At 38.5% G+C, this 16,240-nt stretch overlaps 1 long non-coding RNA gene across 2 annotated transcripts in view; it reads right to left on the bottom strand.

The window, feature by feature from the left end:
* Positions 1–5,547: 5,547 nt before the first annotated feature.
* The window catches only part of LOC148187250 (uncharacterized), a 113,909-nt gene continuing 103,216 nt past the window's right edge, over positions 5,548–16,240 (bottom strand). Inside the window, exons 1-2 of one of the 2 annotated variants that reach the window (XR_015778957.1) lie at positions 7,987–8,245; positions 5,548–6,198 (exon numbers count right to left, since the gene is read on the bottom strand). This is a non-coding gene — a long non-coding RNA (uncharacterized LOC148187250). Of the gene's footprint in view, positions 6,199–7,986; positions 8,246–16,240 lie in introns of those variants that run through there. The other variant, XR_015778956.1, reaches the window with a different exon arrangement.

The following is a 16,240-nucleotide window of genomic DNA, read 5'->3' as shown; positions in this document are numbered from 1 at the left end:
CTGAAAACGAGAAGAACAAGAAAAGAAAAGGAAAAGGGAGGTGAATCAATGTAACAAACAGGGTGAAAGAAGGAGCCATGAACTATTAATGAGAACCCATTTTGCCTGATGGGGGGAAAAGACAGGAAAGAAAGGTCAGTAAATTGCCATGCTGGGGTGCTTTGCTGCAGAAACACACCAGAACACTGATGAGCGTCGTATGAGAGGGAACATTGACCAGCGTAGCCTGCGGGCACATCCAAGCCAGCACTGTGCAGAAATTATGGCTTAGAGTGGATACGGAGACAGGCAGGGAGGGACGGAAGTGAGCAAGGACGTATGGGTCAATGCAGCAGCAGACAGCAGACGCTTCGTGCTGTAGTCGGCCCTTTATTCAGAGCAGTGATTGTCAGGTGAAGGTGCAGGGATGCTGAAAAGTGCTGAGAGGGGAGGAATTTCAATCTTAAAGTTGTTATGTGTGGAATATTGAAGCAGATGAATCATCAACACATCTGACAAACTATAATTACTCAATGGCGCTAATCACTGTTTTTTATAATATAATGACAACGTGAAAACAATGTGACAATTTTGAAATGGACAGTAGGCGATTTTTTGGGGGGCAGCCTCCTTGTTAGCAAAATGACCAAAATGTGTCTTCCTTGTTAGCCCGCCATCCCGATCCATCCCTTCTGATATCACTAATTGGTGGACCTTGGTTCAGGTCCATTCCCAGACGCTTTGCTTTTTCAGTCTGGAGAATTTTTAAATTTTGATGGACTTTTTCTATTTTAATTGCTGCAGCATATTTTTGCAGCCCAGGTTACTAACAGACCAGTTACACGAGTCGTAAATCATCTCACATGATGCTACTCAGCTAATGAAATCTGTGCAACTTGATAAGCATTGCAGATTTAGTCAGTGAGTGAGATTCACAAGCACTGGGGAAAGACGAGACAAGAGACAATAGAAATAAGTGAGTAAAAGAAAAGTAATTTTACATGCAAACTCTAAAAACAGAAAACTAAAAAACGAAAACAGAGCCTTTGAGCAATAATTGACAGATACTTACAGCAAATACTTATTACCTAAATCTGCTACTTCACCAAACGTCATATCAACTCTCAGCTCATTGTTTAGCTATCAGTTCATTTTTAGCCACTATTTAAATAACTACTTTCAGTGAGAAAGCTCTAAAAAAAATCCACTGTGCACTACTTGCTGTGCACCAAACAGCAGACAGACTCTGTTTGTGACCAGCTGCTGAACATGCTAAATAAAGAGGTAATACTGGAATCACATTTGCCTACTGGATGTCTAGTTTGCTAACAAGTTTATTATATGAACCTCAAAGGTCACAAAATTTTAATGCTGTGTTTGAAATTTGTTTCTGCTGCCCCCAAGTGGACAACACAAATCTGTTATTGCAAGTTAAAAACAAAACAAAGCCATTCCTGAGTAGATTATTAAGGGAATTTATCTATAAAATACTCACTGTCTTTTGGCTTAAAGGTCACTTTGGAAAAGCTGTGCTTATTGTTTACATCTTAAAAAATCTGGAACTGTAATGCTGTCTGAGCTCTCTAGTGTGCCCTCTGCAGTGAAATATTGCAGTCTTTATTAAGTTTTCACAGTTAATTTTAAAATAATACATCAGAAATTTGCAATCAGAAAACCACAGTTGATTTTTTCATGATAAAAAAATGAATTAAAACAAATTCTCTGTAATTTCAGAAAAGAGCAGGCGCCTGTCTCTGGAGAGGGCTGATAACATTTAACCATTTAGCACTTTTCTGCAGCACTTTAAGGATTCTTGTCAATGTCACCCTTGAAAGAAACTTGCAGCTCATAATGTCATGTAATTAAAATCGAAGATGAAGAATCTGAAGGAGTCCCCACCAGGAAGTGAGGCATCTCAGGTTTGAAGGTGCTTCATGTCCTCTGGCCATGTTTCTTATTCATTCAAAGCCATATAGAAATCTTGTCAATTAGACATTTTTGTGACAGCATCAAAAGTTTAATCTTTTGCCCTTGCTCTGGTTCTTATGTTCACAGGAGACCGTTTAAAAGGAAGCAAATACCCCTGGTGTAAAGGCTCACATTTAAATAGATCCTTGAGATAAGATCAGGGAAGGATTGAAAGGATTATACGTCGTGATCCAACCCTGTTTTTATTGATGTGATGGAAACAGAATAGAGAAAAGTGGCTAAAAGAGGGACACTGTTCCCTGTCAGCGGAGGGGAGAAATGAGTGGCAGAACGCTGCCGCAGGTCTTTCTGAAAAATGAAATAATGTGATTGTCTCGTTGGCGGGGAGTTAAAGGACTCGTGCTGAATGGGAAATCCTGTTGGCAGGCCAAGTGAAAAGGAAAGCTTTTAAAAACATATTATCTCTAACAATGGATCCACCCAGGGCGATGTGTGATACATGAGCAGGATTGCACAGACTTGAAAGATATCACAGCCTTTCTCTATGCGGGTGAAATGTAAAGGAACCGCACTGCAATTCTCTCCTCCCAGTCCTCTCATATTCAATAAGCCCACTTCTGGCGAATGAGATGTGAAATTGCCTGCTATCAATATAAGGCCCCTTGGTAAAAGGCATTTTCAGATCTCTGTGAATTGGATTGTTCCACCGTTCATTTTTGGTGCCTGAGTTAATGACCATTATGAATGCAGAGCTAGCCAGGCAGTGACCATGACTCCAGAGGTGTTTAATAGGCCTGCAGGGAGAGTCAGGTAAGTAATCCAGAACTAGCCATGTGAAAGAAAGGACATCATTTGATAATTCAGAAGGAGTTTTAACAGAGAGGGAGGAGAGCGGGGAAGCAGGCCGGGGAGGAGTGAGGAGGAAGATGGAGCGAGGAAGAGAAGTCATTGTTTTAAACTTTGCTAAGAGTGCAGTTTTTGGAAAGAAACTTTTTGCTGCTTTTAAAATATGATGCAAACAGTGTTGGAGTGGCTACTTTTACAGTGTATTCCACTAGAGATTACTGTAATGCATGCTCAAAAATGTAGCTTGCAATGTATTGCATTAGATTAAACAAAGCAAGTAAGATATTCTTAATACTTTGGATTACTTTTGGAGTACTTCAAATCGTCTTGCCGAGCTCATCAATCTGGGTATTATATACACAAACACACAACAGCGTCCAGGCTGTAAATCTCCTCTGCCATTGTCCGTGGTTGGAAATAAATCTATTAATGGAAAATGCATGCCTTATTTAAATTTTACATCATCTCCTAATAGCTTTGTCTACACTTAATCCATTACATATGCACTTCTGTTATGGCATACAAACTTACCATGTAGGCTACCTATCAGCTGTTAGCTTGACTGGACACGTCACCTTTAAAAGACAGGCGAGTATCTTTCAACATTTGTACTTTTTCAACAAACTATACAATATAAAACTTATGTTTTATATTGTGTGAAATGGCTGTATTTACTGTTCATCTTCATTACAGATCTCTAAAAGCCAGTGAGAGGAATAAATGGAATTAATCCAACGAAAGTTTAGCTAAAAACCGCAGCTCTAATTGGCTTGCGGTCAGTTGAAACATTCCAATGGAAAACAATGTAATCTAACTGACGCTCGCTTATGCCGCATTCAGTTAAGACAGTGTTCGAGCAAAAAAAACAAAAAAACAAATAAGGTTATCCCTAAAAGTAATCTATTTCCAGAGATTCTATTCAGAATAAATTTAATCTGTGCCTATAATGGAATACAGTTACTCGTATTTTGTATTTTAAATACGTTACTTTGTAACTTGTATTCTTTTACTACACAACACAGGAAATTAATGAGACTTTTTGAGGGAAATAATACCAATAACTAAGGGCACACAGCGAGCACAGACCTCTGCTAAGGCCAATATTCTATGATAAGCAAACCTGAGAGTGCAACCAAAGGAAAAAGTCTGATGTTTTGTTGACCCATCTATCCATCCCTGACCCTTAAACCAGGTTTATCGCTCTTTAACATTATACATATCATCATATTTACTATGACTGCTTTGTCACAACATCATATCTTTTCTCTGTTACGTTTTCACAACTTGCTTTCAATATTTCTTCAGGTATTCTGGTGAGAGTTCTGTTTGAAATGTGTTCAAAAATAAATAATTGACACTGAGCATGTAGGAGAAGTCACAGGTACAACCTTCTTTTCTCTCCAGGCTTTGTATCTCTCAGTGTCAACAGCGACCTGCTGCTCTCACTATCTGGAGTCAGAAATCTGTCTTCTTGTTGCTGGTACATAACACTGAAACGATTAGCTGATAAAGAAAATTAATGAATAAACTGATGAATAAAATGTATCCAATTTGGGGCAGCTGAGTGGTCAAGACACATACTATACAGGTGCAGTGTTGATTGCAGCAGTGACATTTGTTGCATGTTAAACATCCCTCTCTCTCACTGGATTTCCTGTCTGTATCTGTCACCTGTCTAGTTATGAAAAATGCCAGAAAAATTATTGTTTCAATTGAATCCAAGTAATTTTGGAAAACATTCATTAGTTTGAGCATCTCAAAGTGCTGTGGTTTTATATAATTGTAAATTGAAAATACTTGTGTTTTTGACTGTTGGTCAGACAAAATGAATCCTTTGAAACCTGAGCAAATTGGCTTGATTTATTTTAAAAACATGGGGAGAAGGCAATGAGCTACAGAAATAAAAATAATCCACAGAATTAGCAAGAAATTAGTAGAAAGTACAAGAATATAACCTAAATGAGTGAAAATAAACAAATTCAAATTAAAAGTAAAAACAAAACAGAAAAAGAACAAGGAAAATATCCTAGAAAGGTACTTAAAAATTATATTTTTAGACTTTAGACTAAATATTTTTGGAATATCTTTTTTTTACAATGGTGCTCATTGCCTTTTCCCCCATGTTTTTGAAAGAAATTACACATATTTGCTAGGGTTCAAGTTTTAAATACTTGTGAAATGCGTTTGAAAGCAGCACAAGAAATGTGATGTTGCTCCACGTTTCAAAGGGTTACACCATGATGGAGGTGTCACCTTGGGCTGAGATCATGACAGGAGTCCTTTTCTATTTGAGATGCTATAAACTGATCAATTAATCAGCTGATTGCAAAAAGCAGTCAATATATTGATAGATAATGGAAACTGATAATGATTGAAAGGACAGATTGATCTATCTCGTCCCAGTATTATCTCTGTTTGCAACTTCATCAAAGTCTAAAATACGCTTATCCATGACAACTCCAATGTTTGTCTAAAACACAAAAAAAGCATAATCCTTTGCTGCCTGATAATGCATCATTGCACACACAAAGAAAATATCACAGTCCGTACTAATAAAGCAATCAAACTTCTGTCCTGAAAGAAAATGTGGCCATGATTGTAGTCATTGCAGATGATTCGTGCAAAAAGCTGCAATCAGCAACCTTAGAGTAAAAAGGATGGTGGGGAACCAGATAATGAATAAACTAAACTCAGACAGCGGACAAACTGTGGAAAAAAACATCAGGGACTAAGATAAGAAAGAGTGCATTTATAAGATGAAATTAATGAAATGTTTATGTGCAGTGGGCTTAATATGGACAGAGAGGGATAATAATTCATGCTGTTGCCTCAGGCTCGCCCCCGCATAAACAAGACAATAAAAAAGGAGGATATGAAAATGAAATTAGCCTCTTTCTTTGTTGACCATGAGCTTGAGATGAAAGCAGGTGGTTACGTCAGCACATACATGCTTATGAAATAAACACTTGCACAAGCACGACTTCCTCTTTTAATTAAACTGCCGAAGTCAATATTACCATATTTGCATCTAATATTTAGGAAAGACGCACACTGAAAAGCTATAGCTCTCTTGCACCTTCTCTCTGTCTGCAGCACATTTCATTTCCATAAACCAATAACATACTGTATGTTCTTCTTTGCAATTTGGTTACATCGCAATTATGCTGTGATGTGTTCATTATGTCTGTTTGTGTGAGAGGCTGCATCTGTTTATACAACCAAAGTGCTTTTTCTGTGCATTCGCATGCCAGCAAAGACAGAGCTGCACAGCCGCACGGGACACTGCAGTTTTTGATGAGCCTTACTTGAGTTTGAGTGAGTTAAATTCCTGCTGGAGGTGGTGGCATTTATCTGTCAGTGTGACCACACAGCTTGCTCTGGTATTCCACGCAGCTCGGCAGATTGATTCGCCTCAGTCCAGCTCTGCTTTGGCATATTCTCCAACTGCATTGATTGGGACAAACAAATCCATTTTTATGCATTACTCAAAAGTTGATTCAGGTGCATCATTTAAATTCAACAGAGAGGGACCGCCATCTGGTCATATCTCCCAAGTTATATAATCTTTTTTTCTTCTTTAAAAAAACGCTTTAATGTGCCATATTGCAGTTGGCATTTAGAAATGAGGATGATAATATCACAGCTTGTTTGCTCCTTTTAGTGCTATATGGTAAGTATCTTTTATGACCTTAGTAAGGACAGTAAGTTTGACGCTAATGGTTCTTATATAACCTGCTGTTATTAATGCGCTTTACTTGAGAAGCTGCTTAAAGAAACATCACACACTTAAGTTACAGTTTTCCCAAGTTAGAGTTTTCCCAAACAGCAGCCAGCAGCACTAAACCCTTGCTCTTGCCTGACAAGGAGTCAATGCACAAACCCACTATTTATAAATATCCAATTGAGGGACTCTCAGTCCAGCCTGCTGTTTAATATTCTGAAAAAGTCACGGTGCAGCCCTGATCTATAGACAATAAAAAGGGTGCAGACTTCATTCTGTATCACCTGTGAAAAAGGAAATACAGTGAGTGCCAGCAACCCTGCCCACATGTAAGAATACTGTCTGCAGTGGGTTTAGGTACCTCTTCATAGAAGGTACTTTGGGTTCCAAGGTACTATACTAAAAGCATTTGATGAAAACGCAGATTTTGTAAAATTCCTTACAGGAAAAGAGTTTTTGGCTTGTGACACCAGTGTGTGCACTATTATCCTATTTGTGATGCGTTAAAAATGAGGCATCATTTCATGCAATGGCAGAGATGACCAAAATAGTGCTGGCTCTGACCTAGCTAACAGGAATTGTATTAATATTGTTATTATTTTTCTTTTACATGTTTACACATTAATGTACAGTTACTCTTCCATTAAGAACAGGGATCACTGCTACATAATCTAGCACTCCACAACACAGAGCCTGCTCCCAGTGTCACCAGTTTTGGACTGGACCAGGTTTGGCAATGGTTTGGCTTGTTGTTGACAGAGCTGTGATTGTGTTTTTGCTTTTTTCATTTGGAGAGAAATCTTTTTTTGAAACAGTACTTATGTGGATGGGATTTTTTTGTGAGAACAAAGAAGGAAACACTCAGATTTTAAAAAATAACCAAAAAAGGCATATTTGATGGAGTGAAATGTAAACAAAAGCCTGTAATCTTACAGCAGAATAAAAAGGTGACGAAATATTGGAAATAATTCAAAAGTAAACCAAGGCTGTGTAGGTTTTATCATATGTGACTCAAGAATAGAGTGAGTATTTCTTGTTACTTAGCTGGATGATGAAGAAACTTCTCTGAACACATCACATAAAAGTAATGCCAGACTGTTTCTGCTACAGAAGTAAAGAGTAGAAAAGTAGTTAATGACCGATGAGGTCTGACCGAAATGTTGCATTTATACTCATGGGAGCCAATTAACAGCGTGTGGATTATTTTTCTAATAAAAGACAATCTTTCTTGTTTATTTGCAGTTTTCTTCACATAGATGTCTCAAGTTATTCTGAGCTGCAGTGATGGAATCAGAGAGTACAAGCAGCCACACTGTCAGCTATGACTGCGGGGATAAAATAAACCTTTCCATAAATAAAAGGCAGCTAAAATCATCATTAGTTTATATGTTAAGTGTTTTAAACAATCTCTCTATTAGTTAAAAGTGGTCTTTTAAAACCATGGTGGACATCAAAAGTATAAAACAAAAAAATCATTGTACTGACCTATAAAAATACTGTATATTTTTTACCTGTTACTCCAGATTTTTGTCCATGTCGGTATCCTTGTGATCCAATCCTCTAAAGCTGATTTCGCAGGTAAAAAGTAAATCAGCTTTGTTGTACTGAAAAAAACTTAGGTTAACCCTGAGGTTACTTCACTAACTCCAAGTCCTATTTTGCAATATCAACCTCAGGTCAGTTTGCTGCTTTATGTAAGCTAATGTCACATTCATGCTTAATGGGAGGTCTGACTTCTTATGTTCATGTCAACTTTCAACTGCTTTCACTGCAGACCTTTTGATTTCTCATCACAGGAAAAGCACAGGTGTTACTAATAACATTAACGATCACGTCTCAGTAGACCAGGACATTGAATCAGAATGCAAAGTAGACCTTTTTTCAAGCACACCGACATGCCAAAGCAGGAAAAGATAAGACATATATAATGCATTTCACTTTGTAAATACAAACTTTTCGTCATTTATAGATTTGTATAAACTTTGTATTCTACTAAGTCTTGAAATTTTGATCAATTATGCAATCTCTGTTTTGATCTTTTTTTTAATGAATGATTGCAGTTATTGAATAGAAGTATCTCAATAACCAATTTTTGGCCTCTTACCTCTCCTACACATTGTTTAAACCTTAATTTTCTTTTTCAGTTTTTTCTATACACATTTATGTGCAAACTAAAGTAAACTAAACTTATTAATAGCTTTAATTAAGACTCCAGTCCATAAAGGTGAGCCAGCTTTCGGGTTCAGTATTGTATGTGCTGATTCACATTAATGGCTCCCTTGAACAGAGCCATCATCACTGTTATTAGTTGCATCAGTTATTTTCCTGCAATGAAAAGTCAAAAGGGTCCGCTGTGAAGTAAGTCTACCATGTTTGAAAACTCTTATTTGCTTTTGCAGTGCATCAAAAGGCAAATCATATAAGCCAAGTCTATCCTTCAAGATAAATGTGCTATATTATCAATGCCCTGTATATTTAACCTTCACTTTACACAACCAACTCTGCAATTACACACTTTGCCATAAATACCATATGTTGTGAACAGCAAAATGCAGCATTCAAGTTATGCTGGCAGAACTAGAGGAGCGAGAACAATTTTATCATTATTATTAGCCTCATAGCCTCGCTGTCATTTAACTGAAAAGCTTAAATTAGGCAATGATGTGGTTTTCCCAACAGTATTTGAAACAATTCATTAACAAGTGAAACCAGACGCAACATGTGCATGGATTCTTTTAAATTGGCTGAATCAAATATATTAGTGATAATAATACATTTCATTTTTATTTAACTTTTAGCTGGTTTGTTGATACTTCTGCAGTTCTGTTCACTAAGTTGGGGATATTGTCACAGTCAGAAATGCATGATATCTCCATCTCGAAATAACATCATGAATGCAGGGTAAGCTGATTCAGAAACCACTCCTCATTTGCCACTAAGTCCACTGTTTTTACCCTCTTTCATTTTGAGTTTCCCATTTCTATGTGCGACCAATATTGACTATATACTACCCACAACAGAACAAATTGTCCACAGACAGCACATTACTTCTTGCCAAACATGTCACAGTTCAATGCAACATTCTCTCTATGAATCATGGTGCAAGGTGATGATGATGATAATCATAAATTTATGACTCATGTCATAAATCTTAATTTACTGCCCACAATAGACTAAACAGTTTGGTTTATTGAGTGAAGAAAGTGTATTTTGGGTTTGTTTGTCTTAACTATATTTATTTTTTTCTTTTTGTGCCACCTCTTCTAGATTACACCTTCCACTAATCCCACCACTGATGTTGTAAACAACCTCGCCAAAACTCTTTTCACCATTTTAATTAAGTTCTTACTGTGCTTTGAATAAATCTTTTAAAATTACAGATAATGTGTGCTCCTTAGTTGGATTCTGGATACAGATTATGTGTTTGATAATTGCCAATCAAACTCATCACACCCCAAAAATTATTGGATGGCTCATGAGCTGTCATTCAGATTTCTCGCAGACTTAATCCGCATCCTATTAATGTTCTAGAAAAATCTGAATTTTAACTACTTACTTAAATGATGCAATAATGCTGACTCACTTCACAAATAACTGCCTTTTACTTTTTTTTGTTAGGCCTTCTCCCTCCATTTTCATTGATGCAAACAATTAGTGGCAAATAAGTGTCTAGGGAAGATAATGGTGGATTGAGTCAAGATAAATGAAGCAGAAGGAAAAACAAAAAAAAGCAAGTAACAACTCATGAGGGTGTCAAGGGAGTTGAAAGAAACACTAATGGACAAGATAAAAAAGGCAAAAAAAATGAGTGAGAAAAGGGGTAGATGCAAGATGATCAATCACAGAAGAGAGGACGCAGAACAGCTGGAGAAGAAGTGACAGAGTAGAGGAGACAGAGATTGAAATTGAAATGGACATTGATAAAAGAATGTGAGGAACAGAGACACCAAAAGAGGAATGACAACAGGGAAGAAACAGGGAAAGAAACGGAGAGTGAAAGTCTGGCAGAGAGTAGAATGAGAGCAGATCTGTGTTACAGAGAGAGAGAGAGAGAGAGAGAGAGAGAGAGAGAGAGAGAGTACTGGGGTCACCATCCCTCCCAGTTTGAGAAAACCATTAGCAGTGTCTGCCTCAGATTTCTGCCCATTCCTATTACCATCACAGCTGGATGCATTGAAGTGTGAGACCAGGCTCACAGGAGACAATCTCTTTCTCTACTGTACTCTCTCTCTCTCTTTCACACACACACACACACACACACACACACACAATTTGTACTAATGCATACAAACACCTGTACAGAGAGTCTAGAAATGCTCTTCACAAACCTTTTAATGCTTATGCACTTTTTTTATGCAGGTATGTATTACACATAAGACATAGCCACTTTTGCTTGCCCAGCAACCTTTCCATTCCAGAGAAGGTTCAGCCCCAGGTTAGCTGCTGACTCCAGCGCTGCTCACTACATCCTGCTTCGTCAAGCACGATGTCCTATTAAGTGGCATGACGGAAAAACAAATAAAAACCAAAGAAAAAAAAGGAAGGCAGGAGCAGAGTCTTCCCTCACAGCAGTGCTGTGCGACTGGTGGGGTGTTGTGAGCAAGCAACTGCCTTATGAATGATTTGTGAGCGCTCAATTATTGAGGAGGCTTCAGAGATCTGATGAGGTGCTTGGAGCCACTCGGTTGGACAATCGGCTGGTGGGTTGGATGGTTTCCAGCTAACCAGACGGTAACTTTTGCATGTGCGACTACAGTAAACGCGTAATGTTTCCCCTTGCTGTGGCTGATGCATGAACAGATCATAGCTGGTAATAGGATGTGATGAAAGTGTGTGTGTGTGGGTGTGTGTGTATGTAAACCAACCACTGCAGGGCCAAGAATATAGCTCAAGGCGATGGGATTGTATCACTCTACTAAACGTGATTAATTAAAGAAGTTCTTTGCATACGATTAGCATCGAGATGTGCGTATTTGCACGGAGATCATTATAAGCATGCTGTGCCTCAACCGTTCTACATAAAGTTGTCTAATTGGTTTACATCATTACCTGTGGGTTTAAACTCTGTGCCCCATATATCTGTAAAGTGCGAATTCTATTCATAAATAAAATAAGGGGCCTCCGTTCAATACCTTCGGGGGCTTTTATTATATTTACGGACTTTGATGTTTCCACTACCACTCTGAAGGGTCTTTATTGGATCAACTGCTGCAACAAGAGCTCCAGCAGATTCCCCTCAGCTGTTTAAAGTGGTTTGAATGCAGGGGTGACACAAGGGAGGGCAAGGAAACAGAGAGGGAGCGAGAGGAGGGAGATGAAAGGAAAATGAAAAAGTAAAGTGGAAGCAGTAGATGCTATTTAGTTGCCAAACGCACAATGAACGAATGAGAGATATGGCACAAATGGAATGAGATGAGTAAAGTAGGAGAATGCCTGAAAGAGAGAAAGGGGAAGAGGCGGGGGGGCAGAAAAGGCGAGGAGAGCAACAAACACTGTGTCCCATTTTCTTGCCTTCACCCTTGACCTCAACCTCCACCCTGTAACGTTTGACTGCATGTGCAGCAAAATGATGTCCCAATTTAAAAACAGACTGCTTTGTATAGTCCAACAGTCACTTCACACAGTTTACAAATTCCATAGCTGAAAAAAAGGAAATACATGCAATAATGAAATAACGGTAGAGGACAGAAATGCAACATTTAAGTCGAGATCAAATGAAAAATGCCTTTTTATGTCTTTTAAATCCCGCTGCCGGACATTTTGTGCACCTTTTTGACAATATATGCAAAAATAAATGCATACATTGCTTGCTTATTAAAGCTAGTACCAACTGATGTCCACCAATAACTCAGTCAATCTGCGACTTATATCTGCACAGAGCTAGTTATCTATTGCGACACCATGGTATGTCACTTTGTCTCTGTTTCCCTACGACATGCTAGATAAACTCCTAACATCAGTTTTGGACATTTAGGGATGACATGCCAATTCGCATTTGTTACATGCATTTTGTCTTTTGAAAATACACTTCAATCTTCCCAGGAAATCTACAGTTTGTGCTCATTACGTGCATACAGTCTTTCAAAAAAAAAACCCCAAAAAACTACAATGTGAGTAAAACACTTTGTTTTTAGGTTAATGTCATTAGTTCTGTTTCTAGGTTTAGGGAGGAAAAAAACATGGTTTGAAGTTTCAATTCAAAGAATTTGTTGGACCCATTCACCTAAACTCCCACCTGCCCAATAGGGACTTTCAACTCTTCATAATAGAAGTTGCCGGCAGCGCTTGCATCATACAAGTGTGAAAGGAGGCACAGTGCATTTGTGTCTGATGCTGACATCCACTGAAAACACACCGGTGTTTGATGAGATCGATTGTTGCACCTTCCTCTAAAACTGACGCACCTGGTGCATATCGTACTGCCGTGAAAGGTGCCTCTTTACGTTAGCGTCCGATGCCGACATCACTGACAAAGTGATGGCATTTCACAAGTTGGGAGTGAGCAGGGGCTGGTACAGAAGCTAAAGATGCTCTAACTTCTATTTCACTTAGACTTTAAACTGGAAAATATTGTTCTTTAAACAACACAAGAAGAACAAAAAGACTTTTACACAACATTTTGAGTGTGCAATGTCTTTACACTTACAATGTGACAAAATTGAAAATGGAGTCTTTAATGACAGGCATCAGTAAAAATGTGTTATTGTGTTCAGTTTGTTAAGCAGCTTATTTTAAAATAGTCTGCATTGTTTACAATCTGTCATATTAGAGTGTGACAGGCGCTCTATATTTGGTGTTGCTGAGGTTGTTGAGGCATAGCAAGAGTCAAATGCCACACATTCTGTAGTTTTAATAAAATATGAATGCAGTGAACAGCAGTGTTAGTTTTATTTGCTCAATAAATCTCTATAACTCCATCTGGCAATGCTAATGCAGATGTCTACTCGATCAGTACATGATTGATGCAAGCTTATTTTGTTTTCATCCCACCTGCCTACATAAACAGCAGGGCAGGTGACATTTTGTCAGTGTCAGTGATCAAAATATGATTCGGAGTGTTAGAGACATTACAGGTGACATGTAAATGAAGTTAAAATGCCTTAAAACAATAGTGACATGCATGTCTTCCCCAAATCTGATCAAAACACTAGCAGCAAACTCTAAGATACATTAAAGGGACGAATGAGTAAAGGCCTGCATCTTTTCTTTTTTCTCCTCTGGTTTGATGACAGGCCGGAGTTAGAAATCCAGAAACACTAGGGTCTTATTTTATTTTATTTTGTGTTGTTAGTGTTCTTGTTATATTCACTATTATGTTTATGCAATATCTTGCATGTATATCCCTCGTATTATTATTTATATTTTGTATTTTCCTCTTAATATTATTTGCTCAGGCCCTCCTCTCTCTCTTCTGTCTCAGCTGTAGAGACGCATGCACCTAAACACATGAGTGACCCCTATCACCATCCATAACATAGTAAAATAACTTCATGTCAACAACAGAAAGAATACCATTATGCCTGATCATTTTTTGTATGTTTGTTGTTGTTTTTTTTGTTTGTTTTGTTTTGTCCTGTTTTGTCTGGTGTGCTGCCCTTTGCACCCACAAATAAAATCTTTCCGAAAAAAAAAAAAAAAAGGAAAAAAAAGAAATCCAGAGACACAGGCACTGACACAGGGAGGAACACCAACAAAGAATAGACAAAGACAGAGAAAGGAGAGACAGGAATGGCAAAAGGCTTTTCAAATTGATAAGGGAGGTTGCTGAGATACAGAGAGAGACACAGAAACAAAACAAAGAGAAAGTAAGTGAAAGCAAGAGGGTCGTTTCAGTTTTTTCAACGAGGACCTGGTCGAGGTAGAGCTGCTCCACCAGATTAGCCGGCGCTGGAGTTTTCTCCCCGGCAGGCCTGGAGAGAGCCAAAGTAAAACTCGTCCCGGAACCTGGCTTCCTGCCCCCGACAAATAAACCTCATAATGGAACTCTATCGAGCTCCAAGTGGGAACATTCATTTTCATTACCGCAGGTTTATCTGTCCCCACATGCTCTAACGCCGCAGTGCAGAGGTATGCTCAGGTAATGGATCAGAATGGAGGTTGGTGAAAAAAAGGATAAAAATAAGAGTGAGAGAAGAGGTGGAGAAGTGGGAGGACAAGGAAGGGGCGCTGGCTCATCTCTCAACAAGCGTTTTCTCTGTTTTTTTTTTCTCTGTTAATGCTGTTTTCTGCTCCACGTGTGATATTCATCTTAATCACAGGACAGGAAAGCATAATTCCATTTTTTGGGTCAGGCAGATGGTACCTTTGTTGAGGAGATTAATTACCATGCTGCACGACATTAATAAAGGCAAACATTTGAAGGGGAAATGCAATTTGCCCTGAGTGCAAGGCTAGTGTAAATAGGTGAGTCAGGGCCGGAGAAGGCAGATAGCCTGTGGGTGGATCATAATTTATTCTCTCCGTAGCGCCTGTTGAGCCTGAAGCTGGCAGAGCAGAGCAGAAAGGGAGACTAATGGGCGTTCAACCACCTGGCAGCAACGTGGGGATCACAGTACATACCCGGCCAAGACAGGCTGCAGTTAAGCTTTTTTCCTGTCTTTTTGAGGTGTGCTTCAACTTATTTATTTGACTTTTTGTTTTGCCTTCGAAGATACTTTTTGAAGTTTTCAGAGCAGGTCTTTTGAAGAACTGTCTTATCTTTGTATCTCTGCAATGCAGGATATTGTGTTTGCCTGTGTGTGTATCTATTTGAATATGTGCATTTATCAGACAACTGCAGAATGTGTGTACAGTACTGCTATGTCAGACCTCACCGCTCTATTTAAAAGTCAGGTGTGTAGGATTTAGGGTGATATATTGGCAGGAATGGAATATAATATAAGAACTATGTTTATTTATTGTAAAATCACCTCAAAATAAGAATTGTTGTGTTTTTGTTAGCTTGAAATGAGATGTTTGTATCTATTTAAGAGAGGCACTGATTTTTAACTATTTAAGGAGTGGGTCCTTGTCTACAGCGGTCACCATGTTGCACTGCAGTGCTCCTACAGTAGCCCAGGAGAGCTTTCATCTGGTTGCAATCTGCAATCCTTATCACAGCATGCCACTAATTTTTTTCTAAATCTTCCACACTGCTCCTTTAAATTACAATAAACTGTTTTTCTCTCACACTGAAAACAATTATCTGCACTTAATACACCACACAGGGAGTATTGCTTATTGCTACACAAAGATTCTTGGGATGATATAGACAGATTGGGACAAAGCAAATGTGCTCCACACATATTTTTCAGGTGCATAAATCTAGAAGGTCTTTGTGCAGGAAGTTGAAAAACAAAAAATCTGCACATCAAAACAGACAAAAAATATTTGCTATTTTTACTTTTAAAGCTCAGGGGAGACATACCGTGAGCATGAAATTAAAAATAGCATTTCAAGCTTTTATCTTTTTATGTGTCACACCGCAAACACATTGTTTTATTTTGCAGGGGATGGGAGATCAATGGCACAGCTTTTTTATCAATTCAACAATTACAAATGAATAGTATGATATCCCATCAAAAGTCACCCTCAGTGCTGTCCTGGATCCACAGATTTAAATTCCGAAACACAGGCGACATCAGGAAGCAGAGCACGAGCGCTTGTCGTGGATTCATGCCAGACAAATTGCCATCAGCAGGACGGGTGGTAATTTTCCTGAAATCCAGAACATATCAGGGAAATGAAAGAAGAAGAGCAGCACCTGAGCAGCACCCTGGAGACACA

The sequence above is a fragment of the Plectropomus leopardus genome, chromosome 15 (assembly GCF_026936395.1).
Source record: "Plectropomus leopardus strain MGB_pleo_1.0 chromosome 15, ASM2693639v1, whole genome shotgun sequence".
Taxonomy (NCBI): domain Eukaryota; kingdom Metazoa; phylum Chordata; class Actinopteri; order Perciformes; family Serranidae; genus Plectropomus; species Plectropomus leopardus.
This window is presented reverse-complemented; position numbering and strand designations above follow the sequence as displayed.